Raw genomic sequence first — 22,121 nt, forward strand, 5'->3', positions numbered from 1 at the left:
TGTCTTCTTCTCTTTGTGACACGGGTCTTAAATGGCTCTTTGAATGGTAAAGGATACCGATCCCAGAACGATGTATATCAAATATTTCCGGTTGGTTCAACCGCCACCCGCCCGAAATTAATTAAAATCTATTTTTTCGTCATGTCACCCGCCCGACCCGCGGTTTATCCGCGGACTCCACGGATGAGACCACATCTCTGGTACACATATATGCTCAGTATTTTGTGTCCTGGGCATGACGTTAAAGTGCATCCGGCAGTGGAGGCTCCTCAATGGGGTCTTGGGGCACTAGGAGGTTAACCCCTTTACTACTATTACCCCAGGTGGCCCATGGCAAAGGCCTAGTACCTGACTGCCCCCCTAGCCAGACCTCAACGGCGGAGCAGGCGGAAGACGGTAGATTTAGGAACTACCACAACGGCTGCGACGGCGGAAGAAGGCTGCAGCTGAAAAGGGTCCCCAGTCGTCCTGGACTCCATGCCACTGGACCCTGACCCAATTCTATCAAGGATCGTGTGGTGACTGTCTGAGCACCGGACTCCCCACGTAAAAGTAAGTCACGCAGAAAGGGATACACCCCTACCTGGAGGATCGTCGTACTCATTCGAGTGACCGCCGATAATGTCACATGTAGATGCACACATGATGATTTTATTACAAGACGTATAGATTATTGTAACACCTTGCTTTCTGGTCTGACTAAAAAAAGTTATTGCACCTTTACAGTTACTCCAAAATTCAGCGGGACGTGTCCTGACGAAGACCAGAAGGCGGGCTCACATTACACCAGTTTTAAAATCTCTGCATTGGCTCCCCTCTGTGTTTCAGGATCAATTTTAGGGTTTTTCTGATGGTTTTTAAAGGTTTTTTATGGTATTGGGCCTTCTTATCTTTCAGATTTGAACTTTCCCGGGCCCTGAGATCCTCCGGCACTCATCTCCTAATTATTCAAAAAGTCAGGACACAAAGTCACGGGATGGCATCTTTCCACCATTATGGCCCCTGTCTATGGAACAGCTTACCGGAGGACCTCTGGGCTGCAGAGAACGATCATGTTTTTAAGAGCAGGCTTAAGACCCACATTGTTGATATTAATTATTTTATTGAAGTCATTTGTATTTTTTTTTTATTCTATTAGTTATGCAAGATTTTATTTAGTTATATTTATTTATTATGTATTTACTATATATACATATATATATATATATATATATATATATATATATATACAGTTGTGAGCAAAATTATTCAACCCCCACACAATTTTGGTGTCTTAGCAAGTTGGACATTTATTCCGTATTTTGTTTATAGTCATATCAAATAAAGATGCATTAAATAGACAGATGCAACTTGAATTACAACATTATATTTTGTAACATACCAAACAGTGTCATTTCTCTTAATATCTCATTGACAAAAGTATTCAACCCTTTGAAGGTCATAACTCTTAAGAACAGAATTTGAATAAGGTCTTTTCAATCAGGTGTTGAAAACACCTGTAGATGTGATTGGAACCATAACGAGCAACAATTAAACTGATTGAAAAAGACTGTGACGCTCAGCTTCTTGTAGATGGTCAATGGTGTATTTGCAACATGGTGAAGTCCAGGGAGTGGTCAAAGAAGTCAAGAGAGGAGGTAATGTCTCTTCATAAGAAAGGATATGGATATAAGAAAATAGCAAAGACATTACACATTCCAAGAGACACAGTTGGGAGCATAATTTGCAAGTTTAAAGCTAAAGGCACAGTGGAAACACTACCTGGGCGTGGTACAAAGAGGATGCTGTGTGCAACTGCTGTCCGGTATTTGAAGCCTACAGTGGTGAAAAACCCCCGGGTAACAGCTGAGGAACTACAACAGGACATTGCAGAGCGGGAAACGCAGGTTTCGTCCCAGACAATAAGGCGCGCACTACGAGATGAAGGCTTCCATGCCAGAACTCCCAGGCGCACCCCACTTCTGACTACCAGGCACAAGAAAAATAGACTCCAGTATGCCAAAAATCATCTGGACAAACCTCAAAGGTTTTGGGAAACTTTTCTATGGAGTGATGAGACAAAACTGGAACTCTTTGGGCCTATGAATCAACGTTATGTCTGGAGGAGAAAAAATTAAGCTTACAAAGAGAAGGACACCTTGCCTACTGTTAAGCATGGTGGGGGGGGTCAATCATTCTCTGGGGCTGTTTCTCTGCCTGAGGTACCGGGAATCTCCAGCGCGTTCAAGACATTATGAATTCTATTTCCTAGCAGGATATATTAGCTGCAAATGTCATGAAGTCAGTGACGAAGCTGAGGCTTGGGAGACGTTGGACCTTCCAACAGGACAACGATCCCAAGCATACCTCCAAATCAACATCAGAGTGCTTGCAGAAGAAGGGCTGGAAGACTCTTAACAGAAGTTTGCAGACCCGTCAGCGATCCTGTTCTGTCTCCTTGTAATGCTTATTTGATCTTGAATGGGATTTTGCTGAAAATCTTAATTTTCCCCTAGGAGATTAATAAAGTACTTCTGATTCTGATTGTGATTAACATCTGCAAATGAGCAGCTCACAAGAGAAGAGAAAGGAGCAGACTGAGAGGAAGAAGGTAGGGAGTTGGCAACTTTTTCTACAAAAGTCCGATTCTTATCACAATTAAAAACTTGCTGCGGTATGAAGACTGCTTATTTAATTTGTAAAACTTTGGAAACTAAAGAGTTCTCAAACAGAGGGGGTCGTAAATCGAGGTTCCACTGTAGCTGTACCATGAATTGATTAACGTGGACCCCGACTTAAACAAGTTGAAAAACGTATTCCGGTATTACCCTTTAGTGGTCAATTGTACGGAATACGTACTGTACTGTGCAATCTACTAATACAAGTTTCAATCAATCAATCAAAAGTCAAAACTGAGTGAACCATTTGCCATAGAACCAAACATGACCTTAAAGTGCGATATTGCCGTATTTTTGCTGAAAGGATTTAGTAGAGGACATCGACAATAAAGTTTGCAACTTTTAGTTGCTAATAAAAAAGCCTCGCCTTTACCGAAAGTAGCAGACGATATGCGCGTGACGTCACGGGTTGTAGGGCTCTTCACATCTGAACATTGTTTATAATCATAGCCTCCAGCAGCAAGAGCTATTCAGACCAAGAAAGCGACAATTTCGCCAATAATTTGAGCGAAGATGAAAGATTTGTGGATGAGGAAAGTTAGAGTGAAGGAATAGAAAAAGAAAAGAAAAGGCAACGGCTCCAAGCCCCAGCAGTGCGAGCATTTCAGATGTAATTAGACATGTTTACTAGGACAATTCTGGAAAATCCCTTATCTGCTTATTGTTTTAAAAGTGTTTTAGTGAGATTGTAAAGTCATACCTGAAAGTCTGATGGCTGCGGTCAACGCCAGTGTCTCTGAGAGAAGCCGAGGAGCCAAGATCACAGCTGCCTTTTCGAGCTGCAGGAGGAGGTCGTATAATCCACTGAAGTCTCCGGTAAGAGCCGACTTAATATCACAATTTTTCCATCCAAAAAAACTTGCTGGTTGACGTAAAGAAACATGTTCGCTTGACCGCTCTGTGTTAAAGCTTCACAACAAACAAAGAAACACCGGCTGTGTTTCGGTTGCTAATGGCAGCTGCAATCCACCGCTTTCCACCAACAGCCTTCTTATTTGACGTCTCCATTATTAATTGAACAAATTGCAAAAGATTCAGCAACACAGATGTCCAAAATACTGTGTAATTATGCGATGAAAGGAGACGACATTTAGCCGTCTGTGGTGCTGGGCTGAAATATTCGCTCCAACCAAAAACGTCACAGGCACGCGTCAACTTAAGCGTCATCATTCCACAACGTTTTCAACAGGATACTTCGCGGGAAATTTAAAATTGCAATTTAGTAAACTAAACCAGCCGTATTGGCATGTTTTGCAATGTTAAAATGTCATCATTTATATAGAAACCCAACACCCTCGACGCAAATCCAGTAAGGGCGATGAAAAGCTGCGGCCTACCACCATGACCTTGAACTACGTTCCCTCTGTTGCTAGATATCTCGAGATGTATGTTGTAATATGTGCTTTGCCATGGAGGTTTTTTTTCCCACTCCAGACTGGGCGCCCCTTGGAGCCCAGTCTAGATTGTATTTTTTTTACTCATCCTTCCCCAGCGTTTACCTTTTTCCCATCTTTTACGGGGCGCCTTATGGCGACTCATCAGCGTTCTTGTTCTGTAACCCTGTATACTGTTTGTTTGTCTAATCTTGAACATATTTGTGCTAAAAACAAAGTTTCGTTGTACTTGTTGCAATGACAATAAAGACTTATCCTATCCTATCCTAAACTATCAGACTGCGTGGTCGGTATTAGTGGGTTTCAGTAGGCCTTTAAAATGTGTGTTGACTTCATTTGGTTCTATGTAGTCCCTAGTCCCGCTTCCTTCCTCATGCAGGGATGCTTCTGCCTTGTGACCACTGTTTTTTTTGTGTTTTTTTGGGGTGGGGAGGCAAAGAAGCTTAAAATGGTTGAAAATATTGCTCTAATCCCAACGCATCACCCTTGACCGGCGCTCAGGCAGATAAGATTCCTTTTAGAGCCAGAAGCCATGCAAGCATGCAATGCATCTCTCATATGACCACACGGCCGGAGCCAAAAGTAGAAGACGAGTTCAGTGAGCTGCGAGAGGCCAATCGGTGACCCATTACACAGCTATACAGCTATGCACGGGGGAGGAGGAGCCGCCTCCTGTGATCGAAGAACAACATTGAGCATGCCGGTCCTTGACATCCAGTAGCACATGTTCCGTCATATCCATTTTCTGTCCGTCCCGATCCATAACATCATGCACTGGGACAGAAGCATCTAATATTGCGGTGCGGGTTTATTATCCCGCTCACTATTTAAAGGCCTACTGAAATGAGATTTTCTTATTCAAACGGGGATAGCAGGTCCATTCTATGTGTCATACTTAGTGTTTGATTTTTTTATTAATGTTTAGACAGAGATGAACAGAACAGAATAACAGCAATAAACTTTTTTTTTTTTCAAAGAGAAAAAAATTAAATCAAATCAAATAAAGCTAAAATAGAAATAACGATACTTATACATCCATCCATCCATCCATCCATCATCTACCGCTTATCTGTGGTCGGGTCGCGGGGGCAGCAGCCTAAGCAGGGAAGCCCAGACTTCCCTATCTCCAGCCACTTCGTCTAGCTCTTCCCGGGGGATCCCGAGGCGTTCCCAGGCCAGCCGGGAGACATAGTCTTCCCAACGTGTCCTGGGTCTTCCCCGTGGCCTCCTACCAGCTGGACGTGCCCTAAACACATCCCTAGGGAGGCGTTCGGGTGGCATCCTGACCAGATGCCCGAACCACCTCATCTGGCTCCTCTCGATGTGGAGGAGCAGCGGCTTTACTTTGAGCTCCTCCCGGATGGCAGAGCTTCTCACCCTATCTCTAAGGGAGAGCCCCGCCACCCGGTGGAGGAAACTCATTTCGGCCGCTTGTACCCGTGATCTTATCCTTTCGGTCATGACCCAAAGCTCATGACCATAGGTGAGGATGGGAACGTAGATCGACCGGTAAATTGAGAGCTTTGCCTTCCGGCTCAGCTCCTTCTTCACCACAACGGATCGATACAACGTCCGCATTACTGAAGACGCCGCACCGATCCGCCTGTCGATCTCACGATAAGAGGAAAAACAAACATCCACCCCAAAAAGGAACACACAAAAAAAAAAACAACAACAACAAAAAAAAACTAAACCTTGCTTGGACTGTCACTTATACAGTATCAATCAATCAATCAATGTTTATTTATATAGCCCCAAATCACAAATGTCTCAAAGGACTGCACAAACCATTACGACTACAACATCCTCGGAAGAACCCACAAAAGGCCAAGGAAAACTCACACCCAGTGGGCAGGGAGAATTCACATCCAGTGGGAAGCCAGTGACAATGCTGACTATGAGAAACCTTGGAGAGGACCTCAGATGTGGGCAACCCCCCCCCCCCTCTAGGGGACCGAAAGCAATGGATGTCGAGCGGTAATGACATAAAACATAAATATACTGTACGTAGACCTTCAGTATGTAAACCAACCAGAATACTGTTAAAAAAATAAAAATCACTGTTGTACCTTTGTTGATGGTTGGTCAAAAAAGATCAGAAAACACCTCCACACCCGATAAAACTTCCTTTCAGAACCCCTCATCACAAGTCTAATTTTGTCTAATTTGAGATGATATAAAACGTCTTTTACCCAGTGTGAGACTGTGGGTGGGGCAGCTTCCTTCCATTTCAAGAGGATCAAGCGGCGTGCTAATAAGGTTGAAAAGGCGATGAGCCTTCGACCACGGACAGATAATCCTGACCCATCCCCAGTGACCCCAAAAAGCAGCAAAAGAGGATTCAATGTAATGTTAACCCTGAGTACACAAGAGAGTGCTTCACATATACCTTCCCAATATCTATGTGTCAAACTTGATCATTTCGCGATATTGCCATATTTTCGCTGAGAGGATTTAGTAGAGAACATCCATAATAAAGTTTGCAACTTTCGGTCGCTAACAGAAAAGCCCTGCCTTTACCGGAAGTCGCAGACGATGACGTCACCCGTTGTTTTTAATGGGAGCCTCCAACAAAAAGAGCTATTTGGACCGAGAAAACAACAATTTCCCCATTAATTTGAGCGAGGATGAAAGATTTGTGTTCGAGGATATTGATACCGACGGACTAGAAAAAAAAAAAACGCGATTGCATTGGGACAGATTCTGATGTTTTTAGACACATTTTCTAGGATAATTCTGGGAAATCCCTTATATTTCTATTGTGTTGCTAGTGTTTTAGTGAGTTTAATAGTACCTGATAGTCGGAGGTGTGTGTCCACGGGTGTCTTGACGCCAGTGTCTCAGGGAATTCGACGGCAGCTTTATGGACGGGCCAAGCTCAGCTGATATACTGTAAGAGGCGACTTTTTACCACAATTTTCTCATTGAAACCTGCTGGTTGACATTTGCTTGACCACTATGATCCATAGTAAAGTTTCCATCCATCCATCCATCCATCTTCTTCCGCTTATCCGAGGTTGGGTCATGGGGGTAGCAGCCTAAGCAGGGAAGCCCGGACTTCCCTCTCCCCAGCCACTTCGTCTAGCTGTTCCCGGGGGATCCCGAGGCGTTCCCAGGCCAAAGTCTTCCCAACGTGTCCTGGGTTTTACTGGTGGCGTTCGGGTGGAATCCTGACCAGATGCCCGAACCACCTCATCTGGCTCCTCTCCATGTGGAGGAGCAGCGGCTTTACTTTGACTTCCTCCCGGATGACAGAGCTTCTCACCCTATCTCTAAGGGAGAGCCCCGCCACACGGTGGAGGAAACTCATTTCGGCCGCTTGTACCCGTGATCTTATCCTTTCGGTCATGACCCAAAGCTCATGACCATAGGTGAGGATGGGAACGTAGATCGACCGGTAAAATGAGAGCTTTGCCTTCCGGCTCAGCTCCTTCTTCACCACAACAGATGGGTACAACGTCCGATTAGTAAAGTTTCACCTACGGGAATTTTAAACAAGGAATCACCGTGTGTTTGTGTGGCTAAAGGCTAAAGCCTCCCAACTCCATCTTTCTACTTTGGCTTCTCCGATATTAATTGAAGAAATTGCAAAAGATTCAGCAACACAGATCTCCAAAATACTGTGTAATTATGCCGTTAAAACAGACGACTTTTAGCTGTGTGTGTGTGCAGCGCTCATATTTCCTAACAGCCCGTGACGTCACGCGTACACGTCATCATTACGCGACGTTTTCAAGAAGAAACTCCCGTGAATATCCACAATAAAGTTTGCAACTTTCGGTCGCTAATAGAAAAGCCCTGTCTTTACCGGGAGTCGCAGACAATGACGTCACCCGTTGTTTTTAATGGGAGCCTCCAACAAAAAGTGCTATTCGGACCGAGAAAACGACAATTTCCCCATTAATTTGAGCGAGGATGAAAGATTTGTGTTTGAGGATATTGATACCGACGGACTAGAAAAAAAAAAAAACGTGACTGCATTGGGACGGATTCTGATGTTTTTAAACACATTGACTAGGATAATTTTGGGAAATCCCTTATCTTTTATTGTGTTGCTAGTGTTTTAGTGAGTTTAATAGTACCTGATAGTCGGAGGTGTGTGTCCAAGGGTGTGTTGACGCCAGTGTCTCAGGGAAGTCGACGGCAGCTTTATGGACGGGGCAAGCTCAGCTGATCTCCGGTAAGAGGCGACTTTTTACCACAATCTTCTCATTGAAACCTGCTGGTTGACATTCGCTTGACCGCTGTGATCCATAGTAAAGTTTCCATCCATCCATCCATCCATCCATCCATCTTCTTTTGCTTATCCGAGGTCGGGTTGCGGGGGTAGCAGCCTAAACAGGGGAGCCCGGACTTCCCTCTCCCCAGCCACTTCGTCTAGCTCTTCCCGGGGGATCCCGAGGCGTTCCCAGGCCAGCCGGGAGACATAGTCTTCCCAACGTGTCCTGGGTCTTACTGGTGGCTTTCGGGTGGCATCCTGACCAGATGCCCGAACCACCTCATCTGGCTCGTCTCGATGTGGAGGAGCAGCGGCTTTACTTTGAGTTCCTCCCGGATGACAGAGCTTCTCACCCTATCTCAATCAATCAATCAATGTTTATTTATATAGGCCCAAATCACAAATGTCTCAAAGGACTGCACAAATCATTATGACTACAACATCCTCGGAGAGCCCCGCCACACGGGGGAGGAAACTAATTTCGGCCGCTTGTACCCGTGATCTTATCCTTTCGGTCATGACCCAAAGCTCATGACCATAGGTGAGGATGGGAACGTAGATCGACCGGTAAAATGAGAGCTTTGCCATCCGGCTCAGCTCCTTCTTCACCACAACGGATGGGTACAACGTCCGATTAGTAAAGTTTCACCTCCGGGAATTTTAAACAAGGAATCACCGTGTGTTTGTGTGGCTAAAGGCTAAAGCTTCGCAACTCTATTTTTCTACTTTGGCTTCTCCAATATTAATTGAAGAAATTGCAAAAGATTCAGCAACACAGATCTCCAAAATACTGTGTAATTATGCGGTTAAAGCAGACCACTTTTAGCTGTGTGTGTGTGTGTGCAGCGCTCATATTTCCTAACAGCCCGTGACGTCACATTCCGCGACGTTTTCAAGAAGAAACTCCCGGGGAAATTTAAAATTGCAATTTAGTAAACTAAAAAGGCCGTATTGGCATGTGTTGCAATGTTGATATTTCATCATTGATATATAAACTATCAGACTGCGTGGTGGGTTTCAGTAGGCCTTTAAATAGTTAACTTGGAGCTTGAGGGTGTGAGCCATCCTGCGTTCTATGGCCCCCGAATTACCTCAGAGCGTGCAGTGCCTAGCACGCTGCCAAGGATGGAGGCGAGTATTGTTTTCATGACAGAGATCAATGGGTGGGTGAATATGCTTTAATTCGGCAGGAGCTCCTCTCCCAGGCTAATAAATGCAAGCCTCCCTGCTGACTGGGCTGTCGTGCTGAGCCCAGCGGGGGTTAGCCTTTTTGTGTTCCTGTGCCCAAATTATGGAACCATCAATACGCTGCCTGGAATCAGTCAATAGAAGCCTGCTTTGTGGCTGAAGGGAGACCAACTTCAAGGCTGATCTAAAGAGGGAGGGGGGGGGGGGGGGGGTGCGGGGAGGGGGGCTTAGCGCTGACACATTCACCAAATAGGATGAGGATCAAAATGCAAGGGTTCAGTGTCACTTGCAGACATATGACGGGCGGATATTGGGAGTGTCCCGGAAAAAAAAAAAAGCATCCAACCAAACCGGTTTAAAAGCTGATAATTGTTTACAAGTTGCAGGTCTCCACATTGCACAGCCTTAAGTGACATTGTTGGACCCAGCAGCGTCGTTTGAGGACTGTATTTGAACACATTAGCTATAAAAATCAATGTCATAAATAGTAATATTAAATATATACAATGTGAAGTGAATTATATTTATATAGCGCTTTTTCTCTGGTGATTCAAAGCGCTTTACATAGTGAAACCCAATATCTAAGTTACATTCAAACCAGTGTGGGTGGCACTGGGAGCAGGTGGGTAAAGTGTCTTGCCCAAGGACACAACGGCAGTGACTAGGATGGCGGAAGCGGGAATCGAACCTGCAACCCTCAAGTTGCTGGCACGGCTTCTCTACCAACCGAGCTAAACCACCCCAATGAAAAGGTTGCTTGGATCGGATTAAGAATGTCTAAGGCAACCTCCGCTCCGTATCCATCCATCCATTTTCTACCGCTTATTCCCTTTTGGGATCGCGGGAGGCGCTGGCGCCTATCTCAGCTACAAACGGGCGGAAGGCGGGGTACACCCTGGACAAGTCGCCACCTCATCGCAGGGCCAACACAGATAGACAGACATCAAAAATGTGAAACCAGTGTGGGTGGCACTGGGAGAAGGTGGGTAAAGTGTCTTGCCCAAGGACACAACGGCAGTGACTAGGATGGCGGAAGCGGGAATCAAACCTGCAACCCTCAAGTTGCTGGCACGGCCTCTCTACTAACCCAGCTAAACCGCCCCAATGAAAAGGTTGCTTGGATCGGATTAAGAATGTCTAAGGCTACCTCCGCCCCGTATCAAAAATGTGAAACCAGTGAGGGTGGCACTGGGAGCAGGTGGGTAAAGTGTCTTGCCCAAGGACACAACGGCAGTGACTAGGATGGCGGAAGCGGGAATCGAACCTGCAACCCTCAAGTTGCTGGCACGGCCTCTCTACCAACCGAGCTAAACCAACCCAATGGAAAACATTGCTTGGATCGGATTAAGAATGTCTAAGGCAACTTCCGCCCCATATCAAAAATGTGAAACCAGTGAGGGTGGCACTGGGAGAAGGTGGGTAAAGTGTCTTGCCCAAGGACACAACGGCAGTGACTAGGATGGCGGAAGCGGGAATCGAACCTGCAACCCTCAAGTTGCTGGCACGGCTTCTCTACCAACCCAGCTAAACTGCCCCAATAAAAAGGTTGCTTGGATCGGATTAAGAATGTCTACGGCAACCTCCGCCCCGTATCAAAAATGTGAAACCAGCGAGGGTGGCACTGGGAGCAGGTGGGTAAAGTGTCTTGCCCAAGGACACAATGACAGTGACTAGGATGGCGGAAGCGGGAATCGAACCTGCAACCTTCAAGTTGCTGGCACGGCTTCTCTACCAACCGAGCTAAACCGCCCCAATGAAAAGGTTGCTTGGATCGGATTAAGAATGTCTAAGGCAACCTCCGCCCCGTATCAAAAATGTGAAACCAGTGAGGGTGGCACTGGGAGAAGGTGGGTAAAGTGTCTTGCCCAAGGACACAACGGCAGTGACTAGGATGGCGGAAACGGGAATCGAACCGGCAACCCTCAATTCGCTGGCCCGGCCTCTCTACCAACCGAGCTAAACCGCTCCAATGAAAAGGTTGCTTGGATCGGATTAAGAATGTCTAAGGCAACCTCCGCCCCGTATCAAAAATGTGAAACCAGTGAGGGTGGCACTGGGAGCAGGTGGGTAAAGTGTCTTGCCCAAGGACACAACGGCAGTGACTAGGATGGCGGAAGCGGGAATCGAACCTGCAACCCTCAAGTTGCTGGCACGGCTTCTCTACCAACCGAGCTAAACCACCCCAATGAAAAGGTTGCTTGGATCGGATTAAGAATGTCTAAGGCAACCTCCGCCCCGTATCAAAAATGTGAAACCAGTGAGGGTGGCACTGGGAGCAGGTGGGTAAAGTGTCTTGCCCAAGGACAAAACGGCAGTGACTAGGATGGCGGAAACGGGAATCGAACCGGCAACCCTCAATTCGCTGGCCCGGCCTCTCTACCAACCGAGCTAAACCGCTCCAATGAAAAGGTTGCTTGGATCGGATTAAGAATGTCTAAGGCAACCTCCGCCCCGTATCAAAAATGTGAAACCAGTGAGGGTGGCACTGGGATCAGGTGGGTAAAGTGTCTTGCCCAAGGACACAACGGCAGTGACTAGAATGGCGGAAGTGGGAGTCGAACCTGCAGCCCTCAAGTTGCTGGGACGGCCTCTCTACCAACCGAGCTAAACCGCTCCAATGAAAAAGGTTGCTTGGATCGGATTAAGAATGTCTAAGGCAACCTCCGCCCCGTATCAAGAATGTGAAACCAGGGAGGGTGGCACTGGGAGCAGGTGGGTAAAGTGTCTTGCCCAAGGACACAACGGCAGTGACTAGGATGGCGGAAGCGGGAATCGAACCTGCAACCCTCAAGTTGCTGGCACGGCTTCTCTACCAACCGAGCTAAACCGCCCCAATGAAAAGGTTGCTTGGATCGGATTAAGAATGTCTAAGGCAACCTCCGCCCCGTATCAAAAATGTGAAACCAGTGAGGGTGGCACTGGGAGAAGGTGGGTAAAGTGTCTTGCCCAAGGACACAACGGCAGTGACTAGGATGGCGGAAACGGGAATCGAACCGGCAACCCTCAATTCGCTGGCCCGGCCTCTCTACCAACCGAGCTAAACCGCTCCAATGAAAAGGTTGCTTGGATCGGATTAAGAATGTCTAAGGCAACCTCCGCCCCGTATCAAGAATGTGAAACCAGGGAGGGTGGCACTGGGAGCAGGTGGGTAAAGTGTCTTGCCCAAGGACACAACGGCAGTGACTAGGATGGCGGAAGCGGGAATCGAACCTGCAACCCTCAAGTTGCTGGCACGGCTTCTCTACCAACCGAGCTAAACCGCCCCAATGAAAAGGTTGCTTGGATCGGATTAAGAATGTCTAAGGCAACCTCCGCCCCGTATCAAAAATGTGAAACCAGTGAGGGTGGCACTGGGAGAAGGTGGGTAAAGTGTCTTGCCCAAGGACACAACGGCAGTGACTAGGATGGCGGAAACGGGAATCGAACCGGCAACCCTCAATTCGCTGGCCCGGCCTCTCTACCAACCGAGCTAAACCGCTCCAATGAAAAGGTTGCTTGGATCGGATTAAGAATGTCTAAGGCAACCTCCGCCCCGTATCAAGAATGTGAAACCAGGGAGGGTGGCACTGGGAGCAGGTGGGTAAAGTGTCTTGCCCAAGGACACAACGGCAGTGACTAGGATGGCGGAAGCTGGAATCAAACCTGCAGCCCTCAAGTTGCTGGCACGGCCTCTCTACCAACCGAGCTAAACCGCCCCAATGAAAAAGTTGCTTGGATCGGATTAAGAATGTCTAAGGCTACCTCCGCCCCGTATCAAAAATGTGAAACCAGTGAGGGTGGCACTGGGAGCAGGTGGGTAAAGTGTCTTGCCCAAGGACACAACGGCAGTGACTAGGATGGCGGAAGCGGGAATCAAACTTGTGACCCTCAAGTTGCTGGGACGGCCACTCTACCAACCGAGTTAAACTGCCCCAATGAAAAGGTTGCTTGGATCAGATTAAGAATGTCTAAGACTACATCCGCCCCGTATCAAAAATGTGAAATTGTTCGTTCCGCATGGATAGCCTTGCTTCAAACAGTCAACGCGGACATCAAAACGTCATCAAAGCTCACATTTAAGCATTCACAGACAGAACCAATGTTTTTAAACAAGAAGAAAGGCAATAATTAGTTAACTCATGTGAAATAATCAGAAAAACATATATATATATATATATATATATATATATATATATATACATATATATATATATATATATATATATATATATGTGTGTGTCTTAATGAAAAAAAAATCACAAGACTACTTCATCTCTACAGAACTGTTTCATGAGGGGTTCCCTCAATCATCAGGAGATTTTAATGGAAGCATTCACACACCACGGTTTATATAGGGCACAGAACGGGTAGGTACGACTCTACGCCTGCCTGTACCTACCCGTTCTGTGCCCTATATAAACCGTGGTGTGTGAATGCCAACTGCGTGAGCAAAGAGTCAAACAGTTTAAGAACAACTTTTCTCAAAGTGCAATTGCAAGAAATTTGGGCATTTCAACATCTATGGTCCGTAATACCATCAAAAGGTTCAGAGAATCTGGAGAAATCACTTCACGTAAGCGGCATGGCCAGAAACCAACATTGAAGGACCGTGACCTTCGATCCCTCAGACGGCACTGTATCAAAAAACCGACATCAATCTCTAAAGGATATCACCACATTGGTTTAGGAACACTTCAGAAAACCGCTGTCACTAAAAACAGTTCCTCGCTACATCTGTAAGTGCAAGTTAAAGCTCTACTATGCAAAGCGAAAGCCATTCATCAACAACATCCAGAAACGCAGCCAGCTTCTCTAGGCCCGAGATCATCTAAGACGGACTGATGCAAAGTGGAAAAGTGTTCTGTGGTCTGACGAGTCCACATTCCAAATTGTTTTTGGAAAAATTGAACATGTCATCCGGACCAAAGGGGAAGCGAACCATCCAGACTGTTATCGACGAGAGTTCAAAAGCCAGCATCTGTGATGGTATGGGGGTGCATTAGTGCCCAAGGCATGAGTAACTTACACATCTGTGAAGGCACCCTTAATTTTGAAAAATGCTGCCATCTAAGCGCTGTCTTTTTCATGGACGCCCCTGTTTATTTCAGCAAAACAATGCCAAACCACATGTTACAACAGCGTGGCTTCGTAGTAAAAGAGTGTGGGTACTTTCCTGGCCCGGCTGCAGTCCAGACATGTCTCCCATCAAAAATGTGTGGCGCATTACGAAGCGTAAAAATACGACAGCGGAGACCCCGGACTGTTGAACGACTGAAGCTCTACATAAAGCAAGAATGGGAAAGAATTCCACTTTCAAAGCTTCAACAATTAGTTTCCTCAGTTCCCAAACATTTATTGAGTGTTGTTAAAAGAAAAAGTGATGTAACACAATGGTGAACATGCCCTTTCCCAACTACCTTGGCACGTGCTGCAGACATGAAATTCTAAGTTAATTATTATTTGCAAAAAAAAAATAAAGTTGATGAGTTTGAACATCAGATATCTTGTCTTTGTAGTGCATTCAATTTAGTATGGGTTGAAAATGATTTTCAAATCATTGTATTCAGTTTATATTTACATTTAACACAATTTCCCCACTCATATGGAAACGGGGTTTGTATATATATATATATATATATATATATATATATATATATATATATATATATTTATATATATATATATATATATATATATATATATATATATATATATATATATATATATATATATATATATATATATATATATATGTAGGGCTTCACGGTGGCAGAGGGGTTAGTGCGTCTGCCTCACAATACGAAGTTCCTGCAGTCCTGGGTTCAAATCCAGGCTCGGGATCTTTCTGTGTGGAGTTTGCATGTTCTCCCCGTGAATGCGTGGGTACTCCGGCTTCCTCCCACCTCCAAAGACATGCACCTGGGGATAGGTTGATTGGCAACACTAAATTGGCCCTAGTGTGTGAATGTGAGTGTGAATGTTGTCTGTCTATCTGTGTTGGCCCTGCGATGAGGTGGCGACTTGTCCAGGGTGTACCCTGCCTTCCGCCCGATTGTAGCTGAGATAGGAATAAGCGGTAGAAGATGAATGGATATATATATATATATATATATATATACATTGACTTCAACTTTCAGACACGCAATTAATGTACAATTTGACTGAGCTTGTAAAGCTGTGTTTTTTTCTTAAATGAGAATTCTGCCACAGGATCCCGGGGTTGTGACACACTTTCCTTTGACAGTACATAGGCGATGAAAGCTTTTGTCCCGCACGGGATATACGCTTCCATATACCGCCGTACCGCAGCGTGTAGCATCAAGTGAATTATTAAGTATCCAGCTTCAAAAAGCTTGTAAAAACTCAGTCCTTCTCAAAATATGAAAACACTTTTATTTTTGTTGGCTTCTCAAATATCAAGTTGTCTGCAGCTTTTCAAACGGGGGTTGAAAAATAAGAGTTTCCCCGAGCTTGCAAGCGCATTCAAAGGGCGCACTTCTTCAGATGTGCCACCTTGCAGCGTGGTGGTGGTGTTGGTGGTGGTGGCGGCTGCGCGGGAACGGGATCATTCAGATATGCTAATAGATCAGCGGGGTAGCTCGGAGCGCGGCTTACACCCCGCTCTAAAAAAGACAGCTGCCTTCTCCCTTTCTTTTCATGCCCCTGCTCTCTCAGCCTGCCTGCTCTCGTTCCCACTCCGCGCCGATAGCAGGTTGAAATGCAATAACCGTCGCATTTCTCCTAATTAGGCGGCAATTAGCCTGGTGCATGTAATTCCAGGTCGGGAAATATGCGAGACAAAAGGGAGTTCAGACGATGAGTTGGGGCAGTCATCTGATGTGTAATGATATCATGCTCAATGGCGAGAGCTGTACATAATAGAGCCAATGCCCAGCGGCCCACCCCCTCAGTGGTCTCCCTCTGTGTCAGTGCCTGTATTCGAGGCCTTGGCGGGGCTGACGGGGCCCCCAGTCCCACACTCTCCCGGGCTATCTATTCTCTCCAGCCAGAGTCATGCTGCGCAGGAATCCTGGGTGATTGGGTTTCTTTCAGAGGCCTTATAGTCAGTCATAAATCGGAGGGGATCCCGACCGGCCCCTCGCTCTCGCCCCCTAACCCTGGCTCCAGCTGGCAGGGGACGATTGTTGGAGAGCCGGGGTCATTTCGGGGTCGCTCTCTGTGGCGCTTCTTAACTCTCCTTGTCTATTTTTTTTTTTTTTTTTGCACTATACCCCCTTTTCTCTCTGTCTCCCGGCAGAGGTTGCTAGGGCTTGGTATTTGCTTTTTAGGACAAGGTTGTAATTACAGAGGAGCTCCGTTGGGGCAACATACTGCTTCCTCCCCGGACATGCATAGAGCTGATTCACATATATCACTCTGCAGGGACCAGGGTGGCCCGAAGAGTCGGAGCACAGACACTCTAAAAGGGGAACATTATCACCAGACCTATGTAAGCATCAATATATACCTTGATGTTGCAGAAAAAAGACCATATATTTTTTTAACCGATTTCCGAACTCTAAAAGGGTGAATTTGGCGATTGAAACGCCTTTCAATTAGCTGTCGGAGCAATGACCTTTCATCCGTGACGTCACAACTGGAAGCAATCCGCCCTTTTCTCAAACACATTACACACACCAAGTCAAATCCGCTCCGTTATTTTCCGTTTTTTTCGACTGTTTTCCGTACTTTGGAGATATTATGCCTCGTTGGAGCGTGTAACAACACCAGTTGACTTACGTGGAGCGGGCTAATCAGACATATTGGCTCAAGGCATGACTGGAAGCTAATCGATGCTAACATGCTATTTAGGCTAGCTGTATGTACATATTGCATCATTATGCCTCATTTGTAGCTATATTTCCCTCCACCCACATTTAATGCCAAACAAACACATACCAATCGACGGATTCAAGTTGCACCAGTGGTCAAAAGATGCGAAAGTCCCTCATTTGTTCTGCGCACCTTACCGACGACAGCTATGCTACGACAGAGATGGCAAGAATGTGTGGATATCCTGCGACACTCAAAGCAGATGTATTTCCAACGATAAAGTCAACGAAATCAAATAGGTGAGTTTAGTTGATGTTATTGACTTATGTGCTAATCAGATATATTTGCTCACGGCATGACTGGAAGCTAATCGATGCTAAAATGCTATTTAGGCTAGCTGTATGTACATATCGCATCATTATGCCTCATTTGTAGCTATATTTCCCTCCACCCACATTTAATGCCAAACAAACACATACCAATCGACGGATTCAAATTGCACCAGTGGTCAAAAGATGCGAAAGTCCCTCGTTTGTTCTGCACACCTTACCGACGACAGCTATGCTACTATAGAGATGGCAAGAATGTGTGGATATCCTGCGACACTCAAAGCAGATGGATTTCCAACGATAAAGTCAACGAAATCAAAAAGGTGAGTTTAGTTGATGTTATTGACGTATGTGCTAATCAGACATATTTGCTCACGGCATGAATGGAAGCTAATCGATGCTAACATGCTATAGAGGCTAGCTGTATATTGCATCATTATCCCTCATTTGTAGCTATATTTGCATCCAGCCTTTCCCTCCACCCATATTCAATGCCAAACAAACACATACCAATCGACAGATTCAAGTTGCACCAGTGGTCAAAAGATGCGAAAGTCCCTCGTTTGTTCTGCACACCTTACCGACGACAGCTATGCTACGACAGAGATGGCAAGAATGTGTGCATATCCTGCGACACTCAAAGCAGATGCATTTCCAACGATAAAGTCAACGAAATCAAAAAGGTGAGTTTAGTTGATGCTATTGACTTATATGCTAATCAGATATATTTGCTCACGGCATGACTTTTAAGCTAATCAGTGCTAACATGCTATTTAGGCCAGCTGTATGTACATATTGCATCTTTATGCCTCATTTGTAGCTATATTTGCATCCAGCCTTTCCCTCCACCCACATTTAATGCCAAACAAACACATACCAATCGACGGATTCAAGTTGCACCAGTGGTCAAAAGATGCGAAAGTCCCTCGTTTGTTCTGCACACCTTACAGACGACAGCCATGCTACTATAGAGATGGCAAGAATGTGTGGATATCCTGCGACACTCATAGCAGATGCATTTCCAACGATAAAGTCAACGAAATCAAAAAGGTGAGTTTAGTTGATGCTATTGACTTATATGCTAATCAGATATATTTGCTCACGCCATGACTGGAAGCTAATAAGTGCTAACATGCTATTTAGGCTAGCTATATGTACATATTGCATCATTATGCCTCATTTGTAGCTATATTTCCCTCCACCCACATTTAATGCCAAACAAACACATACCAATCGACGGATTCAAGTTGCACTAGTGGTCAAAAGATGCGAAAGTCCCTCGTTTGTTCTGCGCACCTTACCGACGACAGCTATGCTACGGCAGAGATGGCAAGAATGTGTGGATATCCTGCGACACTCAAAGCAGATGCATTTCCAACGATAAAGTCAACAAAATCAAAAAGGTGAGTTTAGTTGATGCTATTGACTTATATGCTAATCAGATATATTTGCTCACGGCATGACTGGAAGCTAATCGGTGCTAACATGCTATTTAGGCTAGCTGTATGTACATATTGCATCATTATGCCTCATTTGTAGCTATATTTGCATCCAGCCTTTCCCTCCACCCACATTTAATGCTAAACAAACGCATACCAATCGACGGATTCAAGTTGCACCGGTGGTCAAAAGATGCGAAAGTCCCTCGTTTGTTCTGCACACCTTACCGACGACAGCTATGCTATGACAGAGATGGCAGGAATGTGTGGATATCCTGCGACACTCAAAGCAGATGCATTTCCAACGATAAAGTCAACGAAATCAAAAAAGTGAGTTCAGTTGATGTTATTGACTCATATGCTAATCAGACATATTTCAATGTTTATTTTATTTATATAGCCCCAAATCACAAATGTCTCAAAGGACTGCACAAATCATTACGACTACAACATCCTCGGAAGAACCCACAAAAGGGCAAGGAAAACTCACACCCAGTGGGCAGAGAGAATTCACATCCAGTAGGAAGCCAGTGACAATGCTGACTATGAGAAACCTTGGAGAGGACCTCAGATGTGGGCGACCCCCCCTCTCTAGGGGACCGAAAGCAATGGATGTCGAGCGGGTCTAACATGATACTGTGAAAGTTCAATCCATAGTGGCTCCAACACAGCCGCGAGAGTTCAGTTCAAGCGGATCCAAGACAGCAGCGAGAGTCCCGTCCACAGGAAACCATCTCAAGCGGATCAGCAGCGTAGAGATGTTCCCAACCGATACAGGCAAGCGGTCCATCCTGGGTCCCGAAGAGCGGTCCATCCTGGGTCTCGACTCTGGACAGCCAGTACTTCATCCATGGTCATCGGACCGGACCCCCTCCACAAGGGAGGGGTGGACATAGGAGAAAGAAAAGAAGCGGCAGATCAACTGAAGCTATTGAGCCATGCTCACGGCATGACTGGAAGCTAATCGATGCTAACATGCTATTTAGGCTAGCTGTATGTACATATTGCATCTTTATGCCTAATTTGTAGCTATATTTGCATCCAGCCTTTCCCTCCACCCACATTTAATGCCAAACAAATACATACCAATCGTTGGTTAGAAGGCGATCGTCAAATTCGTCCTCGCTTCCTCCCGTGTCGCTGTCCGTTGCGATATGGCTCAATAGCTTCAGTTTCTTCTTCAATTTCCTTTTTTGCTATCTGCCTCTACACTCCAACCATCCGTTTCAATACATGCGTAATCCGTTGAATCGCTTGCGCCGCTGAAATCCGAGTCTGAATCCGAGCTAGTATGTTATAACTTTCTGTGCTATCTGCCACGTTTTTTTTCTGTTGGCTTCACGCAGTGACGTCACGGGACAATAGACAGGTGGCTATAATGACGGTTAAAATCAAGCACTTTGAAGCAGTTTTTCGGGATATTGCGTAATGGGTAAAATTTTGAGAAAAACTTCAAAAAATAAAATAAATTGTGATAATGTTCCCCTTTAAGTGGCGTCCTAGTTCACGGGTGTCAAACTCAAATACAGAGTGGGCCAAAATTTAAAACTTAACAAAGCCGCGGGCCGAGGTTGAACAAATTATTAATTGGGACCCAAACAAGTTTTGCGTTGAATATTGAACAAGCAAGGCTTATATAACTTTATAGTGACATGGAACATCTATTTTAAAATAATAATAATAATAATAATAATAATAATAATAACAATTTAAAAATATCAATGGCATATCAAACAAAATTTAAATAAAAATCGTATGCCTCTTTTTATTTGCAGCCTTCTGAGGTACATATGAAAAATAAACTTTTTCCACAGGCTAATAATACATTTGAAAATAAAATAACAACAATGAATCAAACATTGAAGCCTTGAAGGAGCAAGAGAGAGTGCATGAATAAAACCTTAATTATTGCTCAGTTTGCTACACTGATTTGCTTTAACACTGAATATGGAACAAGCAACGCTTACATCACTTAATCATGCAAAAGCAACCATCAAAAAACAAACGAAAAAACATCATTGGTACATTAAATATAATTTAAAAAAATAAATAAAATAATGCCTCTTTTCCATTTGCAGCCCTCTGAGGTATATATCAACATTGACGTTATCACAGGCTAATGAATTTGAAAATAAAATAACAATGAGGTGGGCGGGGTGTGTATATCGTAGCGTCCCAGAAGAGTTAGTGCTGCAAGGGATTCTGGGTATTTGTTCTGTATGTTGTGTTCGGTGCAGATGTGTCTGTCATTCTTGTTTGGTGTGGGTTCACAGTGTGGCGCGTATTTGTAACAGTGTTAAAGTTGTTTATACGGCCACCCTCAGTGTGACCTGTATAGCTGTCGACCAAGTTTGACTTACATTCAATTAAGTGTGTGTAAAAGCTGCATATATTACGTGGCTGTGCTGGCACGCAGTTTGTATGGAAGAAAAGCGGACGTGACGACAGGTTGTAGACGAAGCTAAAGGCAGTGCCTTTAAGGCACGCCCCTAATATTGTTGTCCAATTGGAAATCAGGAGAAATTTGGGAGAATGGTTGCCCCCGGGAGATTTTTGGGAGGGGCACTGAACTTCAGGAGTCCCCCGGGAAGTATTAGCGGTGAATACGGGCCAGAGTTTGACACCCATGTTCTAGTGGCTCCCTGGAGCATTTTTTTTTTAAAGCATTAAAAATGGGGGGAAAAAATTGTTTGTTTTAGTATGTTTTTTGTTTGAGGACAAATATGACACAAACTTTCCCAATTGTTAGAATGATGTCAGGTTCAAACACTGATCCATTCATCCATCCATTTTCTACCGCTTATTCCCTTTCGGGGTCGCGGGGGGCGCTGGCGCCTATCTCAGCTACAATCGGGCGGAAGGCGGGGTACACCCTGGACAAGTCGCCACCTCATCGCAGGGCCAACACAGATAGACAGACAACATTCACACACTAGGGCCAATTTAGTGTTGCCAATCAACCTATCCCCAGGTGCATGTTTTTGAAAGTGGGAGGAAGCCGGAGTACCCGGAGGGAACCCACGCATTCACGGGGAGAACATGCAAACTCCACACAGAAAGATCCCGAGCCTGGATTTGAACCCAGGACTGCAGGAACTTCGTATTGTGAGGCAGACGCACTAACCCCTCTGCCACCGTGAAGC

The sequence above is a fragment of the Nerophis ophidion genome, linkage group LG07, assembly GCF_033978795.1.
Source record: "Nerophis ophidion isolate RoL-2023_Sa linkage group LG07, RoL_Noph_v1.0, whole genome shotgun sequence".
Taxonomy (NCBI): domain Eukaryota; kingdom Metazoa; phylum Chordata; class Actinopteri; order Syngnathiformes; family Syngnathidae; genus Nerophis; species Nerophis ophidion.